This window comes from Canis lupus, chromosome X, assembly GCF_011100685.1.
Source record: "Canis lupus familiaris isolate Mischka breed German Shepherd chromosome X, alternate assembly UU_Cfam_GSD_1.0, whole genome shotgun sequence".
In the NCBI taxonomy this organism is placed as follows: Eukaryota; Metazoa; Chordata; class Mammalia; order Carnivora; family Canidae; genus Canis; species Canis lupus.
Window position 1 is genome coordinate 30424858 of NC_049260.1, and position 18480 is coordinate 30443337.

At 38.6% G+C, this 18480-nt stretch overlaps 1 long non-coding RNA gene across 1 annotated transcript; it reads right to left on the reverse strand.

Annotated features, from left to right (window-relative positions):
* Positions 1-857: 857 nt before the first annotated feature.
* Positions 858-9579, reverse strand: LOC111094853. Its single transcript, XR_005385938.1, has 4 exons — positions 8573-9579; positions 2949-3073; positions 2360-2468; positions 858-2181 (listed from the first exon to the last, which is right to left on the reverse strand). It is a non-coding gene; the product is annotated as an uncharacterized LOC111094853 (long non-coding RNA).
* Between the last annotated feature and the right edge of the window lie 8901 nt (positions 9580-18480).

Here is an 18480-nt window from a genome sequence, read left to right on the forward strand (position 1 = left end):
ATCTGGAACCACCTTATCGGCTTGTGATTTGGTTACCTTTTTTCCTTTTAAATTCCTGGCAACTCTGATTTTGTTTTGTCCTCATACTCTGGTGTTTGCCTTCCACCTGGTCAGATCTAATTTCTGCTGGACTTGATTTAACATCTAGCTCAATCAGTCCTTCCAAAAGGTGTGCCTTTACCATATGCATGATGGTATGTGTGAAGCTATACCATTCTTAAACTTTTATCCTTCCTCAATGTCAGGCTCACTACTTAGGTCTCTGAGAGTACCCTCCTCACCAATTTCTTCCTCTTACTTGATCAGCTTACTCAAAGTCAACCCCTCAGAGAAGCTTTTGCTAACTCTTTTTCAACTGGCTTACTGGCTTCGTGATGTGATATTTCATCTTGAAATAGCCATACTGAGTCTCTTTTAATACAGTGTTAAAATCACAAGTACTCTGATTGCATCTAAGAGGCTCTTGAATAATGAGATGCTTATCACTTACCATCCTACCCCCAGGTCACAGTACAGCAGCTTTTAAAAGCTTGATTCCCAAACCAATAGCAACAGCCTCATCCAGGAAGCATCACTTGGAGAAATAAGAGTTATTGTTAGATGATTAATAAAATTTGATTGAATGAATAAATGAATGAGGTTCAATATTAGGATATTAAAGTCCTGTTTACTCCTGTAAATAACCAGGCAATAATATCTGTAACCAGTTTAAAGTTTTATTTTTTTTAAGATTTTATTTATTTATTCATGACAGACATACACAGAGAGAGAGAGAGAGAGAGAGAGAGAGAGAGAGAGAGAGGCAGAGACACAGGCCGAGGGAGAAGCAGGCTCCATGCAGGAACCCCGGGTCTCCAGGATCAGGCCCTGGCCTGAAGGCGGCGCTAAACCGCTGAGCCACCCAGGCTGCCCATGTAGCCAGTTTATAGGGAGAAGCTGAGAAAGTGCTCCTTGAATGTAAAGGAAAAAATAATAGTCCTCTGAATGTTACTCAAAGACACATAATAAACAGAATATATGTTAATTAGAGGCGTAGCAGGTCAGCAATGGATGTGTAAAGCAAAGAGAGACAACCTTGGGCAATGATCATCCAAACTCTCTCTGAGGAAGACACTATTTTGACCAAAGAATTGGAGCCATTAATGTTCTACTGGCAAGTCCATTACTTTTGTAGATTATCTCAAACTGATGCATGTCATTAACTATTCATAGTATATTAGTGCCTTTCTGTGTTCTGATAATTTTTTATTCATCTTTCCATGCATGCCTATGTACTGGAGATAGTTTACCCTGCCCATTTGACTACTCTAAATGGAAGCCATCTCTCAGATGTTAGCTTTCTCTGCCGAGGGGGCAACTGAAAGTCTGTTGTCACTATTCTTTTGGGTTGTACTCTGGGAAGCCTTTTTGTCATGTTTATCTTCATAACAATCCTGAGACGAGTACTGCTATTATCTCTGTGAATGAAGAAACTGAGGTTCAAAAGGTTATGTAATATGCCCAAACTGCACAGCAAAGAAATGGGAGATCCGGGATTTAACACAGACCAAAGAAGAAATGGAACTCATGAATGAAGTGGAAGTGTAATGGGCAAGAAGGAATACTCAGCTAGAAATGTCACTGGATTTAGGGACATGTGATACAAACTTAAGTAAAGGCAGTAAGAGAGCAAGAGAAACCTGCATGTTGAAGAGTCCCCTGTATTTAAAGTAAACCATAGCAAATTTAAGCTATTTTCTTGTTCAGTTTTTAAACCTAATTCACCCTTGAGTTGACCAGAGTTTGTCCATTTGAAACCAAGGAGAAGGCTGTATACCTGATTTCCAGTGGTAGTGGTCTCACCTTGAAGAGGTGTTTGGGAAATGTTGAATGACATTGTTGTTGCCAGAAAGATCAGCACACTTGGCATTTAGGAGGAGGACTCATCCACATTGCATGTTGGGCTGACCCACACAACAAAAGCTTCCCACATACTCTACAAAAATCTCAATGATCTCTCTGAATATTCTTGCAGGTACAAATCCAAATTCAAAGAATTATATAATCTGAGAATACACCAATCATTATGAACTCACTCCCACAGCACTATTGTTTCAGGCAGTATTTGTATTCGCAGTGATTCTCAGTGTAAGAACATTCATCTGACTGACTATAGTCATTAGGTCTTCCAGTCTGGTTGTTCTGAGGGAAGAAAGCATAATATTTTTATTATGAATTTATTTTTCTTTTGACATTACACTTAGGGTACTAACACATACACAATTATGTGGAAGCCAGATTAAATTACCTAAGAATTTTAGGGTGATAAAATATGTGTTTTTAAATTGGGGCATTAGTTCTAATGAGGTTGAAAACCTACCTGTAAAATCTTCTGATAGAAACCATTACATACAGCAAATGTCTTCCCATAATTGTTATTGTTCAATGATAATTTCAAACAAACAATACTTATAAGGCAAAAGGTAACTCTGCAAAAGAAAAAAAGGCATTTCTAGATAAAGATATAAAATTATACCTTCTAGTATTTATTGATGGAAAATTCACTTTGGAATTGAAATTTGTGTTTGTGAGGATTAGAATTATTTTTCCTATATTTCAAATTCAGTCCATGGATACTTTGTTTATAATGGAAGGAAATTTTAATCTGGCCACCCACCGGTACTTCAGACTAAGAAGTTTATTTAAAACGTATCCACTGATACTCTCAGAATTGCCATGTGCACCCTTCCAAAACACAGAGGTTTCAATTTTGATACAGGCCTCCATTTAGCAAAGTGAAATCAAAGTAATTCTTATATGGCAAAAGACAAATTATAATGTGCAAGGGGGAATGCCACTCTTTAGATCTTCAAATTCTCAAACTGCAGGCTCAGGGAAAATTCTCTGATGGACCTTAACAGGACAGCCTCTTCCCCCAGTATCAGAAGCAAAAGAAAGATTTACTTAACATTTTGGAGTCCTGATGAAAATGACTTCGTTTCTTCCGTCGTGCATATTTATTACCCTTCAGATGACTGCTTTGTAGTGCCAACATGTGACTCTGCCACAGGATAGAGCACAGGAAATTCTTGTTCTAAAACAGATGATGAGGAAAAATCAGACAGCATTTGAAACAAGAACATAAAGATGAACAAGACCTTCCCAAATGACATATCAGTGAAAGCAGAGTAAAATAACACGAACACTGCTGATTGCTGAAAGGAGAATTACATCCGATAAGAGCACCCATGAGAAAGTAAAAGAGTGAAATTTAAGCAAAACATTTCTGGAAGTTTTGGAAGTCTGCGTCCTCAAACCTGGCTGCACAGTAGACTCACCTAGGGATCTTTGATAACCGCCAACACCTGGTCCCCAATCCCAGAATTAGGATATAAATGGTCCGGGGTGGGACCTAGGTGTAAGTATAAGCTCCTTACGTGGCCCTAAAGTTCAACTGGGTTAAAGAACCACTGACCAGACAATTCATCAGCATCTCCGTGATTCTGCCAGAAAAGACCTATGAGAGTTTCGTACTAGTCTGAGCATCTCCCTGGATCCAGCTATAATTTTGCGATATATACTTGTGTCTTACGTGACCATTTTTTTCCAGTAGTAATGGTCTTTGCTCCTTCCTTCCCTTCCTTTCTTTCTTTCAACTTGTAGATTTATTAAGTGTTTAGCTGTTGTTGGTAATACTCTAGCCCTGTGTTAGGCGCTGGGGGGATAAAATCTAATAAACCCTACTCTCTGTCCCTGAGGTGCTTACAATCTAAAGTTCTTAGGAAGGTACAGAGATGTTCCAGGCTATATCAAGTCAATACACATAGTGAAGCACTCCATTGAAAATAACAAACCTATCACATTTTTGTTAGGACAACTATAAATTTCTCTAATTTGGGTCTTATTATCTTCATAATGTATCTTGATTGGCATTCTCTTGGTTTTAGCCTGAATTGATGATAGTTCTTGACAGAGAAGGAAATGTCTCATACATAACAAAAGGAAAACTTAGTGTCTGTATCTGTGACTTGTAGAAAGTAATTTAGCGGTATCTCAGGATTTTCGTGAGTAGATGCAGACACCTCCCCATTAATTTGAAATGGAAAGTTATGTCATGTGCTCTTAAAAAAGGAATTAGCTGGGATGCCTGGGTGGCTCAGTCAGTGGCTGAGCATTTGCCTTTGGTTCAGGAGTGATCCTGGGAGTCCTGGGATCAAGACCTGTTTCAGGCTCCCCTCAGGGAGTCTGCTTCTCCCTCTGCCTATGTCTCTGCCTCTCTCTGTGTCTCTCATGAATAAATAAATAAAATCTTAGAAAACAAAAAAGGAATTAGCCTTAGATCTTTTCCGAGGCTATATTCCATATATTAGTTGAATGTCCAGGTCATTTAGGAATAGTTATTTTTTTAAAAGATTTTATTTATTCACTCATGAGAGACAGAGAGAGACAGAGAGAGAGAGAGAGAGAGAGAGAGTCAGAGAGAGAGGCAGAGACACAGGCAGAGGGAGAAGCAGGCTCCATGCAGGGAGCCTGACATGGGGCTTGATCCTGGGTCTCGAGACCACACCCCCGGGGCTAAAGGCGGCGCTAAACCTCTGAGCCACCCAGGCTGCCCAGGAATAGTTATTTTAATTCCTAAATGGACACCTATGCCTCTTTTCTCAGTCAGTGCTTTCTAATTTTGCTATTTATTAATTTTGCTCTCCTTTCTCTCTAATTTGCATACTTTCCACAAATATGGAACTTCTTTGAAATTAAAAACAGAAGCATTTCAGTTGTCTCCATTGTTGTGATGCTATCATGACCATATGTATATGCCCAAACCCATCAAATCGCGCACATTGAATATGTGTGGTTTTTGTATATCAGTAATGCTGTGAAAAACAAAATAGAAAAAGATGAAAATCATACATAAAGGCTGTGACTGTGACGTCACTGGAAATATTTTTTAAAATGAATCTAGGATGGGGTAGAAACAGAGGTGTAACATGGAAAGATGACAGAAGATTTCTTTAAGAACCACATTAAGATCCATAAGAAAAGCTGAGTGCTATCAGGCCTTGAAACTATACTTTTTGACTTTTGCTACAAGGATTAGAACAAGCATTTTTACCCGGGATCGTTATTCAGCCGTGTTCTCATGCACTGGAGCAGAGCTAAGATGGAATTGAGCAGGTGAATTGGAATTGCTGACCTAATTGCACCCAGCTATGCCCTAAATGAAATTCTACAATGATAAGAACATAAACACCCTGCTAAGTGCCCCGTAAACTTTAAAAATTATTTATCTCATCGGTTAAAAATGTTTGAACACTCCCTTTAATATATTTTCATCTCTATATACATTTATATGCATACACATATAATAAAGCATATGAATCATAAAAATTCCTATAGAAATGTAAAAGAATGAGATAAAAACTTGATACAAGTAGAGTTTTATGATTTTCCTTCTGTACTCCAGTAGATCTTTTGCAACCTCTACTTTGCATATCATTAGTGTATTTCTGAGGCCACAATGTTTAGGGTCAGGTGGAAGGAGTTAGCCTTTGCTAGCTCCTTCCTTTTTAGACAAAACTGAATCCTAAAATTTTAAGGAAAGTATTTTATTAATATTCCAAGGATCAAAAATATAGGACAACCTTAACTTTCTAATACCAATACTTACTATAGTATAGTCCTGTTTTACCTCTGAATTTTCTCTTTTTTAAAAAAAAAGTTAAATTAAATTATTGATTTATTCATGAGAGACACAGAGAGAGAGGCAGAGACATAGGCAGAGGGAGAAGCAGGCTCCCTACAGGGAGCTCTATGTGAGACTCAATCCCAGGACCCTGGGATCACAACCTGAGCCAAAGGCAGATGTTCAACCACTGAGCCACCCAGGTGCCCATATCTCTAAATTTTCATTCTTATTTTTATTCTGCTTTATATTGCTCTTAATTAATTTTTATCTCAGTATGGGGCCACCTGGGTGGCTCAGTAAGTTGAACATCCAACTCTTGGTTTCAGGGGATCCCTGGGTGGCGCAGCGGTTTGGCGCCTGCCTTTGGCCCAGGGCGCGATCCTGGAGACCCAGGATCGAATCCCACATCGGGCTCCCGGTGCATGGAGCCTGCTTCTCCCTCTGCCTGTGTCTCTGCCTCTCTCTCTCTCTCTCTGTGACTATCATAAATAAATAAAAAATTAAAAAAAAAAACAAAAAAACAAAAAACAAAACAAAACAAAACAAAACAAAAAACTCTTGGTTTCAGCTCAGATCATGATCTCAGGATCATGAGATTGAGCCCCATAAGCAGCTCAGCCAGGAGTCTGCTTGAGATTCTCTCCTTCTCTCTCTCTGCCCCTCCCCCTGCTCACACACACACACACTCTCTTTCAAATAAATAAATAAATCTTTTTTTTTAAATATTTTTCTTAGTATGAAAACAAAATGATGTTTGATCTTAGTAAAGAGTTAGAGGTGTCTTTTTTTATTGGTGGATAAGAAGAGAGTTTTAATGATATCATTATGCACAGTAGATATCCTCACCATCAGATTGTTGGCAAATTAAGAGGGGCTAAGTGAGGTTTTTCATAGGTAGGTGAATCACTAACTAATCTTCAGGTCATAAATATTTACCTATAAATATTTAAACATCTTCATTTGTAAGACATTTTCATAGCCAGATTTGTAACTTTTACACTAGAGTCTTGTCTTCTAATATTCTCTGACATTTGTCACAAGGGAAGTTAAAACCACATGATTTGAAGGGCACCTGGGTGGCTCAGTCAGTTGGTTAAGCATCTGCCTTCTGCTCAGATCGTGATCTTCAGGTTGTGGAATTGAGCCCCACATCGGGCTCCTAGTTCAGCCCATGGGGGGAGGCATGTTTATTTCTCCCTCTCCCTCTGTCTCTGTGTCTCACCCTGCTGGGGCTCTCTCTGCCTCTCTCTCTGTCTCTCCCAAATGAATAAATAAAAAACCTTAAAAAAAAAAAAAGAAACAACAACACGAGTCAACACAATAAAAGCATGACTTCTTTGATTTTGTTTTGCTACTGTTTTATTGCAACTTCAGTTGCACAAAGTATAATTACTAACACACTTAGAATATGGAAGACTATACTCTCATTTGTCCATGTCAGCAATTTCCTTTTCTTTACCTACTTTAAGACCCAAACCCTGTTTTCATTTTCCTCCTATAAATATATATTCACTCTAGTTTGTTCAACATCTTGGATGTACTTATAAAATACATAGCAGTGATATGTGCTTGCATATGTTTTCTTTTGTAAATTATGTAGTGTCTAGCTTTACTTCTTCTTAAAAATTAATCAGTTCTCCCCAAACTAAGCAATTTGTCACTAATCCAGTGGTTCTCAAAATGTTTGGTCTCAGCAAACCTTTATATCTTTTAATGGGAACTAAAAATCATTTGTTTATATGGGTTATATCTATCAATATTTTTACTGTTGGGGTGCCTGGGTGGCTCAGTTGATTAATCCTCTGCCTTCATCTCAGGTTGTGATCTTGGGGTCCTGGGATCAAGCCCTGCATTGCACTCTGCACTCAGCAGGGTGTCTGCTTCTTCCTCTCTCTCCGCCCCTCCTTTGCTTATGTATGCATGTGCTCTTTCGCTCTCTCTCAAATAAATTATTACAATATTTTTCAAAATATTTGATTATAACTTAAAATGAAAAATAATTATTAATTTGTAATTCGTTTAGAAATGCTTCTGATCTTACAGACCTCGTGAAAGAGCATCAGAGACCCCCAATGTTTCTGTGGACCACTTATCATATTTCATATTTTGTCACACAGGTCCCGTTCTAAGCTCTCCTTTCTATTCCATTGATCTATTTGTTTCTTGCCCTTTGGTTGTATAAATGAAATGAGAGAAACTATAAATTATGTAAAAGGTATGACAATGTGCCAGAATTGAGCACAAAATTCAGAAATTTTATGTGACCATTTGTGACTTACCTGTCACCTCTGGAAATTAGTTCATTCACCTGTAAATCAGGAGATGAAGAAGATATTTCAAAGATACCTTCCTGCTCTCTCATTCTTTGATATCAACAAAGTCCAGCACCAGCCAACATCACAACCCACTGAACACTGAGCAAAATATTTATCCTGCCTTCCACCCGCCAGTTGCCATTTCCTCAAGAATATTAATTTTTTCAACTTTAATGTTATTTTGCATAGATAAGCATTTTGAGGACTAAATGAAGACATGTAAAACACTTAGAACAGGAGCTGCAAAATAAACCAGACACAGAAAGACAAATAGTGTATGATCTCACTTATATGTAGAATCAAAAAAAAGTCAACATCATAGAACTAGAGAGTAGAATGGTGGTTGCAAGGGACTGAGGGGTGGGAGAAATGGGGAGATGTTGGTCAAACGGTATATAAATTTTCATTTATAAAATGAATAAATTCTGGGGATGTACAACATGGTGATTATGGTTAATTACACTGTATCGTATACTTGAAATTTGCTAAGCCAGTAGAGCTTAAGTGTTCTCACCATACCCAAACAAAATGATAACAATGTGAGATGAAGGATGTACATAATTATTATGAGTTAGAGAAACTCACCACTCACCATTACCACCAGTCAAATACTCGGAAAAACTCAGTCCTTCCCTCCAATGTGTCTTCTTTCTTCTTTACTTTTGTCACCAGCTAAGCCGCAAGACCTGACCTTTACTGTCCACTTGCTTGTACTCACTGACCTTTGTCCCATATTTTCCTTAAGCTCTTCTTTCCAGTTTATCTTCCAACTCAGGCAAATGGAAAGTGAAACTGCCCCCTTGAGCAAATAGCGACTGCCCTGACAAGACCTCTAGCCGGCTGGGACCACCCAGACCAGTTTGAGCTTACCCCCTGACTTGTACCTATGCAGATTCACCATGGAGTGACCTCTAGAATGACTGATGACCACCTTTACCTCATTCTAATAACCATGGAGTGACCTCTAGAATGACCAATGACCACCTTTACCTCATTCTAATACTAAAATCTCCACCAGTCAAGAGGGTTCTTGGCTTCGTGCAGGAAAGAAATCAAGCACAAGCCAAGAAGAAGTGAGAGCAGAGTTTAGATATGCAGAGTGTAGTATCTGGGATACTAAGAAAGGAAAAAAGAGTGCATTTGTCTTTGCTTGGGGCTTAGGGTTTTTACTGAAGACAGTGGTCTGGTGTACATGTCTTCTTAGTAATCCAGGAACAAAAACGAGTGTTTAGGTGTCCCCCATAAGTCACTTATGCCCTGGACCCAGGGCTCTTGATGAGTCACAGGTCTGGGAAAATATTCATGACAACCCCACCCCATCACTCCTTAGATGTTATCTATTGAACTGGAAGACTCCAAGGAAATCCTTGATCTTTACAAGGGGACATGTATTATCTGTTCTATAAGGCGTGTCAATTCTGACACTATACAACTAGAGATACCATCAGATAGATCTCACAGGTTAAAGGCTCAGACCCATAACAGTGCGCTCCCTCTTCAGATCCAATCATAAGTACAGTGCTTCTGACTCATCCTTCTGACACACTGACTATAAATCTGAGGTTCCCCTGACTAGGGAACTGAGGGCTGGAGGTAGCAGGGGTGTAGCCAGGCACTAAAAGTTCTAACCTTCCAATCACAGGGTTGGTTCCCCTGGCAACCAGCTCCCATCCTTAGGTTACCCAAGGGCTTTCCACTAGCCAACTCATGAACATAACAAAAGATACCTTTGTCACTCTTACCACAGGAAATTCCAAGGATTTGCGGAGCTCTGTGCCAGGAACAGAGTGGAGGACCATATATGTATTTCTTATTACAAGTCATGATATCACAATTAACTTGATTGTGGTGATCATTTCATGATGTGTATATAGGTATATAGATATATAGATAGAAAATCATCACATTGTGCATGTTAAAAAATCATATTGTACAACCTAAATATATACAATTTTTGTCTATCTCATTTGTCACATCTCAATAAAGTTGGAAAAATAATGAAATAATGTAAAATAAAAAGAGCTATAGCTGGCATAGGCTATGTTCTCAAAAGATAACAGATATTGTTTTTGTTGTTATCGATGATGTTATTGTAATCACATCATCTGGAGACATCTGTTCAGGGGAGACAAGTTAGAAGGTCCAACTCATGAACCTCACTGTTGCAGAGTTGTGGAGTGCAGTGGCCAAGAAAGAATTCTGGAGACGTATGGTGCAGCTTAGTAAGTTTATTTAAGTAGCATGGGGACAGGATTTATGGGCAGAAAAAGCTGCACTTTTTGCTGTATGAAGCTGGTGGTTATATGCTTAGTGTTCAAGGGGGGAAGACATGCAGGGGGTATTATTTTTTTTAAGATTTTTATCTGTTTATGAGAGACACAGAGAGAGAGGCAGGACATAGGCAGAGGGAGAAGCAGGCTCTTTGAGGGAAGGCCGATGCGGGACTTGATCCCAGGACCCCGGGATCACAACCTGAGCCTAAGGAAGATGCTCAACCACTGAGCCACTCAGGTGTCCCCATGCAGGGAATATTAGATCATAAATGTCTTCTTTGGATTTCTAATTGTAAAACTACTTTCACAAGATTTCTCTGGTGCTTATCATTCAGTTCAATATTAACTACCAGTGAGATTTAAAGGCAGCCTTGAGATCCTTTAAGGATGTGGCCACCTGCGTGTATTTAATACTTATTGACACTGCAGGCTATAGATCAGCCTTCAGCCTTCTTGGCTACAGGTGAAAATTTTTCTGCATCCATCCCTCATCATCACCATTTTTTTTATATAGTATATCATTCAGATTATATGCTGTCAATTTCACAGTTCACATAGAGTCATTTTCTCACAGATACATACATGTTAGTAAAATTAAACCTAGTATCTCTCTAAACTAAAATTATATATTTCTATGTGTTCAATCAAGAAAAAATGTCTTTTCCTCTGAAACAACATTTTTTATGAGTGTGAAACTTCTAAGAAAAAATTTCTCAACATGCAATTAGAATTGCTGAAAGAAATGGTGAAATTTGTAGTTTAGTTAATAGTGATGTACCAATGTTAGTTTTTCACAAATGTACCTCGGCCCTGAGCGGCTCAGATAAGCATCTGTCTTAGGCTCAGGTCATGTTCCCAGGGTCCTGGGGTCGGGCTCCTTGCTCAGTGGGGCGCCTGCTTCTCCCTCTCCCTCTGCCTGCTGCTCCCCATGCTTGTACCCTCTCTCCCTCTCTGTCAAATAAATGAATAAAATCTTTAAAAAAAAGATACTAACATGAAGGAAGACTGGGTGAAGGGTATATAGGATCTCTGTCTGGATTGTCTTTACAACTTTTCTGTGTATCAGATTATTTCAAAATAAATTTTAAAGCTTTCTTTTTTCTTTCTAGCCCCTGTGCCTCATATAGGTATTTAATAAGGGTTTGAGGAATAAGTGGAAGTATATGTGGTCCCATTTGTTTATTTATACTCTTTTTTTCCTCTCCCCTTTTTAAGAGGTTCTCCTTGTCTACACCTTCAGTCTTTGAGAGGCAATCAGGGAGGCAGTCATGGGCACTCCTAGCAGCACTCAGAATTAAGGATGGCTCTCTGTGCCACTCAACTCCACCAAAGCTTGGTATGTTAGGGAAAAAAACAAGGGCTTTGGAACCACCTGTACATGAGTCCGTATTTCAGTTTGACCTTTTATTATGACCATGGCAGGGATTTAACTTCTCTGAGACTTAGTTGCATTACCATAAAGATAGGAATTTTATTTGCTTTGCAGAGCTGCTGTGAAAATAAGACACAATTGGTCGGTACACAGGAGGTATAATGTGAGTTTCCTTTCTTTCGGGTTTTATGTTGATTACAGGGGATGACTTTTTTCTGGAGGAGGAATGGCAATTATTCATTATGAGGCTGGGACAATGATAATATGGATTTTTGGAAAACTCTAGATTCCCCTGCCCAGGTGTAGGAGATGGAATGTCAGCCTCCCAGCATACCCAAGCCCTCAGTATCTGACAAGGGAGGCCAGACTAGCTAAGGGGAAATGAGAGGGTGCTGCAGTGCCCCTGTACTGTACCTTCCCAGTTCTTTTTGTTCATTTATTCCTTCCTTCATTAATCCAATACTGTATCTACTTGGGGGCCTACTGTGTCCAGGCGAGGACATAGGTGCTGGGACTCAGTAGTGAACAGCCTTGGCCACGGTCTTCATGGAGCTTTCGATGTAGTTTGTTGCTGGGAGCAGAGGAAGAGACTGCACCGAGCACAATAACCCTAATTGTGATCACGATTAGGGCTACTAATAAAATGTAGGCTATGGGAAAGAATAACAAGAGGATTTAGCATAGTCTGGGGATGAGAGCTCCCCTGAGGAAATGATAGAAATTGAGACATAAAAGACAAATGGGAGTTAGCCAGGTGTTATGGTACTGCGTTGTGTCCCCCTATAAATTCATATGTTGAAGCCCTAACTCTGGATACCTCATACGGTGACAGTATTTGGAGATAAGGCCTTTAAAGAGGTGATTAAGTTGACTCTCTCTCTCTCTCTCTCTATCATAAATTAAAAAAAAAAAAAGAGAGAGAGATAAGTTTAGACACACCCTGAGACACCAGGCACACAGAGGAGAGACCGAGAGAGGACACAGTACAAAGGAGGCCATCTGCAGTCCAAGGAGAGAGGCCTCGGAAGAAACCAAACCTGCTAACACCTTAATCCTGGACTTCCAGCTGCCAGAAATGTGAGAAACTAACTTTCTGTTGTTTAAGCCAAAAAATTAAAAACACAGAGGTTCACCTACATTATAATGATCTGGGAAGATGTCTAAAATACCAATTCCTAGGACTCATGTCAAACCTAATAAAATCAGAATCTCAAAAGTGGGTCTTAGGACCCCTATTTTTAGCAAGATTCTTAGGTGTTACTTTTCTTTCTCAAAGTCTCAGAGTTATCATCCAACAGCCTTTCTTAACTACGATTGCCTAAGAGAATTAAAGCCTACAGAAAATTATTTCAGCAACTATTTTATCATTTCTCTCAAAGACAGTATATACCCAGTAGCATTCTAGACAAACAGGCGCTAACTTATCCATTATATACTGAAGGGGAGCAGAATTTGCCACCCTAAAATATATCTCTTTGGCATAGGAATAATTTTGAGCAGAGTATTTTTAAAAAACTGCAAATACAGGAGAAGTTCTGAAAATTGAGTAAAAGTTACCCTTTTACAGAGATATTTACATTTACAAGGGAAATCTCCACTTATAAGGTTGTCTTCCACCTGTACTTGAAAGAGAAGGGCAACTTCAAATCTCTAGAAACTCTTATCAATGGAGAAGATAAAGACTTAACTCTGCATAACAACCATAATCTTGCTTACTGTGCTTTGTCTGAAAATCTACCATAACTGCCTCCCCCCAAAAGAGCTGAAGAAGGTATTTTTTTTTTTAAAGGAGTCCCCAAGGCTCCTTTTTTTTTTTTAATTTTTATTTATTTATGATAGTCACACATAGAGAGGGAGAGAGAGGCAGAGACACAGGCAGAGGGAGAAGCAGGCTCCATGCACCGGGAGCCCGACGTGGGATTTGATCCTGAGTCTCCAGGATCATGCCCTGGGCCAAAGGCAGGCACCAAACCGCTGCGCCACCCAGGGATCCCTGAAGAAGGTATTTAAAGTTGTGGCTTTGGCCATTTCAGAGAGTCACTCCAGGTTCTTTCCCAGGTATACAGGAAGTATTCATCTTATTAAAGTCGGTTTCCTTCCTCTTAATCTGTCTTTTTATTACAGGGCGAGGGGGAGGTGTCTCAACCAAGAACTCAGAAGAGTAGAGGGAATTATTTTTCCTCCTCTACAATACAATGGATGCCTTAGGGCAGTAAGGCTTTATTCTTTCAAGGAATCCTGGTTGAGAAAGCCTACTATAATGCAAAATACAAGGCACAGTAATGGTTTTCTATAAATCACTCAAATTGTAGCAATATTAGTTACTAGCCAGCCTTTTGATCTCAACTTTACTGTTAACCAGCAATGTATCATTAGACAACTCACCTAACTGCTTTTAGCCTACTTGCTCAACTGAAATATCAGTGGAATTAACAAATGATCATTAATAAATTTTCTAACTGACCGTTTGTAAATGGGAGAAAAATGGTACCTGTCTCAGTGTGGTGTGAGTTCCAAGAGAAATAATACAGGAAGAGCCTATTGGATAGTAAGAGTATAATGATTACATATCCTTGTTGAGAGGTCTGTTATCTGTATTACACTTCTGCAAAAGATATTGACACCTCAAATATGCTCAGGAATGAATATTGCATACTAAAACTAGAAAATTCTCCTAAGAAGGTACAGTAACTAAACTTTTTTCAAGATAAATATATCTGCAACTTCTTGTTTCCATACTCGTTAGCCAAAGCTAGAAACTGAAGACTCCAAGGTAATAATAGACATCTTTACCAAGTTCAGAATTCTCAAAGTGGGTTAAAATTACTCTCTCCTCACTTATATATCACAGCACTCAGAGAGCTTTGTTCTTCAGAATAAGCACATTCGTTGATGTTTTGCACACCCCCCCCTTTTTTTTTTTTGGTAGAGCACATATTTTTACCCTCAAGTGGGGCCTGTTTTCAGTGAAAGAAAAGAGCTCATGTTTTGTTCTTGATGTATGCCTGAGGTCTCACAGCTGCATAGAAGACATCTTACTTCAAAGTACATCAACAGAGCTTTGAAAATTAAGTAGGAAATATTAAATAAATGTAAGCCTCCTTCTTTTTTGTTTGTTTGCTCTATTTTGAATCTTTGGATGGTGTATTAGTCAGGGTTCTCCAGAGAAATGGATCCAAAAGGATGTATGAATAGAAAGATATTTATTTTAAGGAATTGGATATGAATATGAAGTGAATATGGACAGTGGCAAGTCCAAATCTGGGGTGTAAGCCACCAGGCCCAGACTCAGGATAGGGGATGGTACAGATAAAGTCTGAAGGCAACTAGGTGGAGAAATCTCCCTTGCTCAGGGAGGCTAGTCTTTTTCTACAATTCAGGCCTTCAACAGAACCTATGAGACTAATTCACATATTAGAGAGCAATTTGCTTACTCAAAGTTCACCTATTTAAATGTTAATCTCATCTGAAACCACCCTCCAAGTTGACACATAAAAATTAAACATCACAGATAATATGTAATAAGAAATACAATTTACAGTATCTATTTTAAAGGAATGTGCAACACAAAATTTTACACTGTGAAACTTGACATTTCTCAATTCTTAATTCCTATTCTATTCTTGTTTTGCCACATGATGAAGATGAAATCATATGCACATTTGAGGATCTTCAGATATAGATAGGCATTTAAAGTTACATTAAGTGAGATTTCCAAGAGAATAAACATAAACTGAGCAAAAAACAGACCTGGGACCTAGGCTACATGGCTTTTCAACATTTAGAGGTAACAGACTTCCAACATGGTAACAGAAACAGCAGTGAGTGAGGTAGTAGGATAAAAATAACAAATGACCTTATTGCCAAATAAATTTTTAGGAAGGAGGGGATCAACAGTGTCAGATACTACATACAAGAAGAAATAGGACTTGAGTAATAATTAGATTTAACAATGGGGACATAACCAATAAACTCACAAGGGCAGTTTCTATGAGTGGTAGAAATGAGAGGATTGTGCAACCATCCAGCACTGGGACAGTTGGTCTCCCTATCCTTATGTGGTTTTCTTGAATTTATTTTCTGACCACTTGGCATATAAAAAGCTTTCTGATTAAGGGATTAATCACTCAGATTAGAAACACATCTCTCCTTGGAGAGTCATGAAGCAAATGAGCATTCTTAAATGACCTAAGAAATCCAAAAATAAACCTGTTTACCTCCATTTCCTAGAAAACTTATTTCCCATAAAGCTTGTAGTGTGTGTGTGTGTGTGTGTGTGTGTGTATTAGGTCTAAGATTTCTGACCCATGAATTTGAGATGAGAGTCAAAGAACATAGTTATCTTTGGAGTAAAATATTAATGTGGATATTTGTTAAGTAATGTCTTTAAATTAGAGTATTTTAAACCCAAATAGTATGTGAATTCATGGCATGAGAAAAGAATATAAGTGCATGGTTTATAAAATATTAAACACAATGTTTAATATATACATATATATTAAAGCAGGTTTAGGGCAACAGCAAGCTGAGGAAAAAGTAAAGAGAATTCCCATATACGCCTTCCCCATCTCCAAATAGAGCCAGTATCCAGCACCAGAGGGGTACATTGTTACAATCAAGGAACCAACACTGACTCATCATTATCACTCAAAGTCCATGGTTTACATTAGGGTTCTCTCTTAAGGTTGGACATTAGGAGTTTGACAAATGTATAATGATATATATCCACCATTTTAGTATCATGCAAAATAATATCACTGCCTTAAAGCCCTCCATGCCCAACCTATTGATCCTTCAAAACCTTGGTAGTCACTGATTTTTTTCACTGTTTTCATAGTTTTGCCTGTTCCAGAATGTCATAGAGTTGAAATCATATTGTTATGTAGCCTTTTTAAATTAGTTTCTGGAGGCACCTGGCTGGCTTAGTCAGTAGAGCATGCGACTCTTGATCTCATGGTTGTGAGATCAAGCCCCATGTTGGGCATGGAGCCTACTTAAACAAATACAAATACAAATAAAATAAATAAATTGGCTTCTGTCGTTTAGTAATTTTCATGTAAGTTTCCTCCATGTCTTTCTATGGTATGTATGTATGTATTTATTTATTTATTTATTTATTTATTTATTTATTTATTATTTATTTATTTATTTTTTATTGGAGTTCTATTTGCCAACATATAGCATAACACCCAGTGCTCATCCCGTCAAGTGCCCCCCTCAGTGCCTGTCACCCAGTCACCCCAACCCCCTGCCCACCTCCCTTTCTACCACCCCTTGTTCATTTCCCAGAGTTAGGAGTCTCTCATGTGCTGTCATCCTCACTCTCTTCCTATGGTTTGAGAGCTCATTTTTTTTTTCAGCTCTGAATATGTACCACAGTTTATTTAAGATTCACCTACTGAACCATATTTTGATTGCTTCCAAGATTTGGTAGTTATGAATAAAGCTGCTATAGACATCTATGTGCAGATTTTTGTGTGAGCATGTTTTCAGCTTATTTGTGTAAATACCAAGAAGTGCAACTGTTTGATCATATAAGAGTATGTTTAGTTTTATAAGAAGCTGCCAAACTGTCTTCCAATGCCTGAATCATTTTGCATTCCCACCAGCACTGAATGAGAGTTCCTGTGGCTTCATATCCTTGCCAGCCTTTGGTTTTGTCAGTATTTTGGATTTCAGCCATTCTAATAGGTATGTAGTGATATCTCATTGTTTTAATTTGCAACCCCCTAATGAAGTACATTGTTGAACATCTTTTCATATGCTCATTTATCATACACATATCTGTTGTCTTCTGTATTTTAAAAATAAAAAATAAAAGTAATTAAAGTAACAGAAAAATGCTAAAAAAATAATTCTGAAGATAAAGGTGCTTCTTCATAAAGACTTAAAATCAATAAACAATTTTCAAAAACCTATTTCTTACAACACTACATTCAATGTTCTGAGATATTATAAATAAATAGATAAATAAATAAATAAAATAGCTGCCGTGGATCCCCTGGAGATTACAGCTAATAGAATATTCATTACCTTATAAATTCACCAAAGTAAAACTCTACAGAGCCCCTGGTAGGAAAAGACCCAGTAATAGGAAAACCAGTGCCAATCTATTTAACAGAGCCATCCTGTCCTGGGGTATTGACTTCATTCAAGTGAATCAGTCAAAAATAAAAACATTTTTTAGCAGTTAAAATAACTAAGTTAAAATAACTTAGTCCCACTTGCTTTCCATGTGGCCCCTGGGAATGGCTGTGAGAAGCAGGGGACTGGAAGGGGAGCAATGAGGGCCTCGAGGACTAAAATGAAATACTTTTATCCACACATAAAAGAAAATAAAACGGGGGCCTACAGCATCTGAAAATACAAGCCGGAGAGGTTGTATGATGGAGGGATTGGAGTATGGGGCATTTTCCCTGTGCTATGGTCGTGCTGTTTATTGTGGTCACACAACCTTCACATCCATTCCACACTTGCTTATTCTGCTTGATTGGATGCCTCCTTGTGAACACAGTTTGTAACAGTTTGTTAACCGGTCCGTTCAAGTAGTCAGATATGTTCAGGGAAACTTCAGGAGGCTTCAGGATGAGTCTCCCGGAAGGTGGGACCATGAGCAGTTTCAGGAAAGCCTACGAGGGAGCCTCAGCTCGACGGGGCCCTGGTTTCGGAGAAATCGCCTGCGTCCACGCGTTCCTCCAAGGAAGAAGGTGGGGCGATGCCGTACTGAAAAGTAAACAATGCCAAACACCTTTGAGAAATGGTTTCTTTTCTTTTCTTTTTTTTTTAAGATTATTTGTTTATTTATTCATGATAGACATAGGGGGAGAGAGAGGCAGAGGGAGGAGCAGGCTCCAT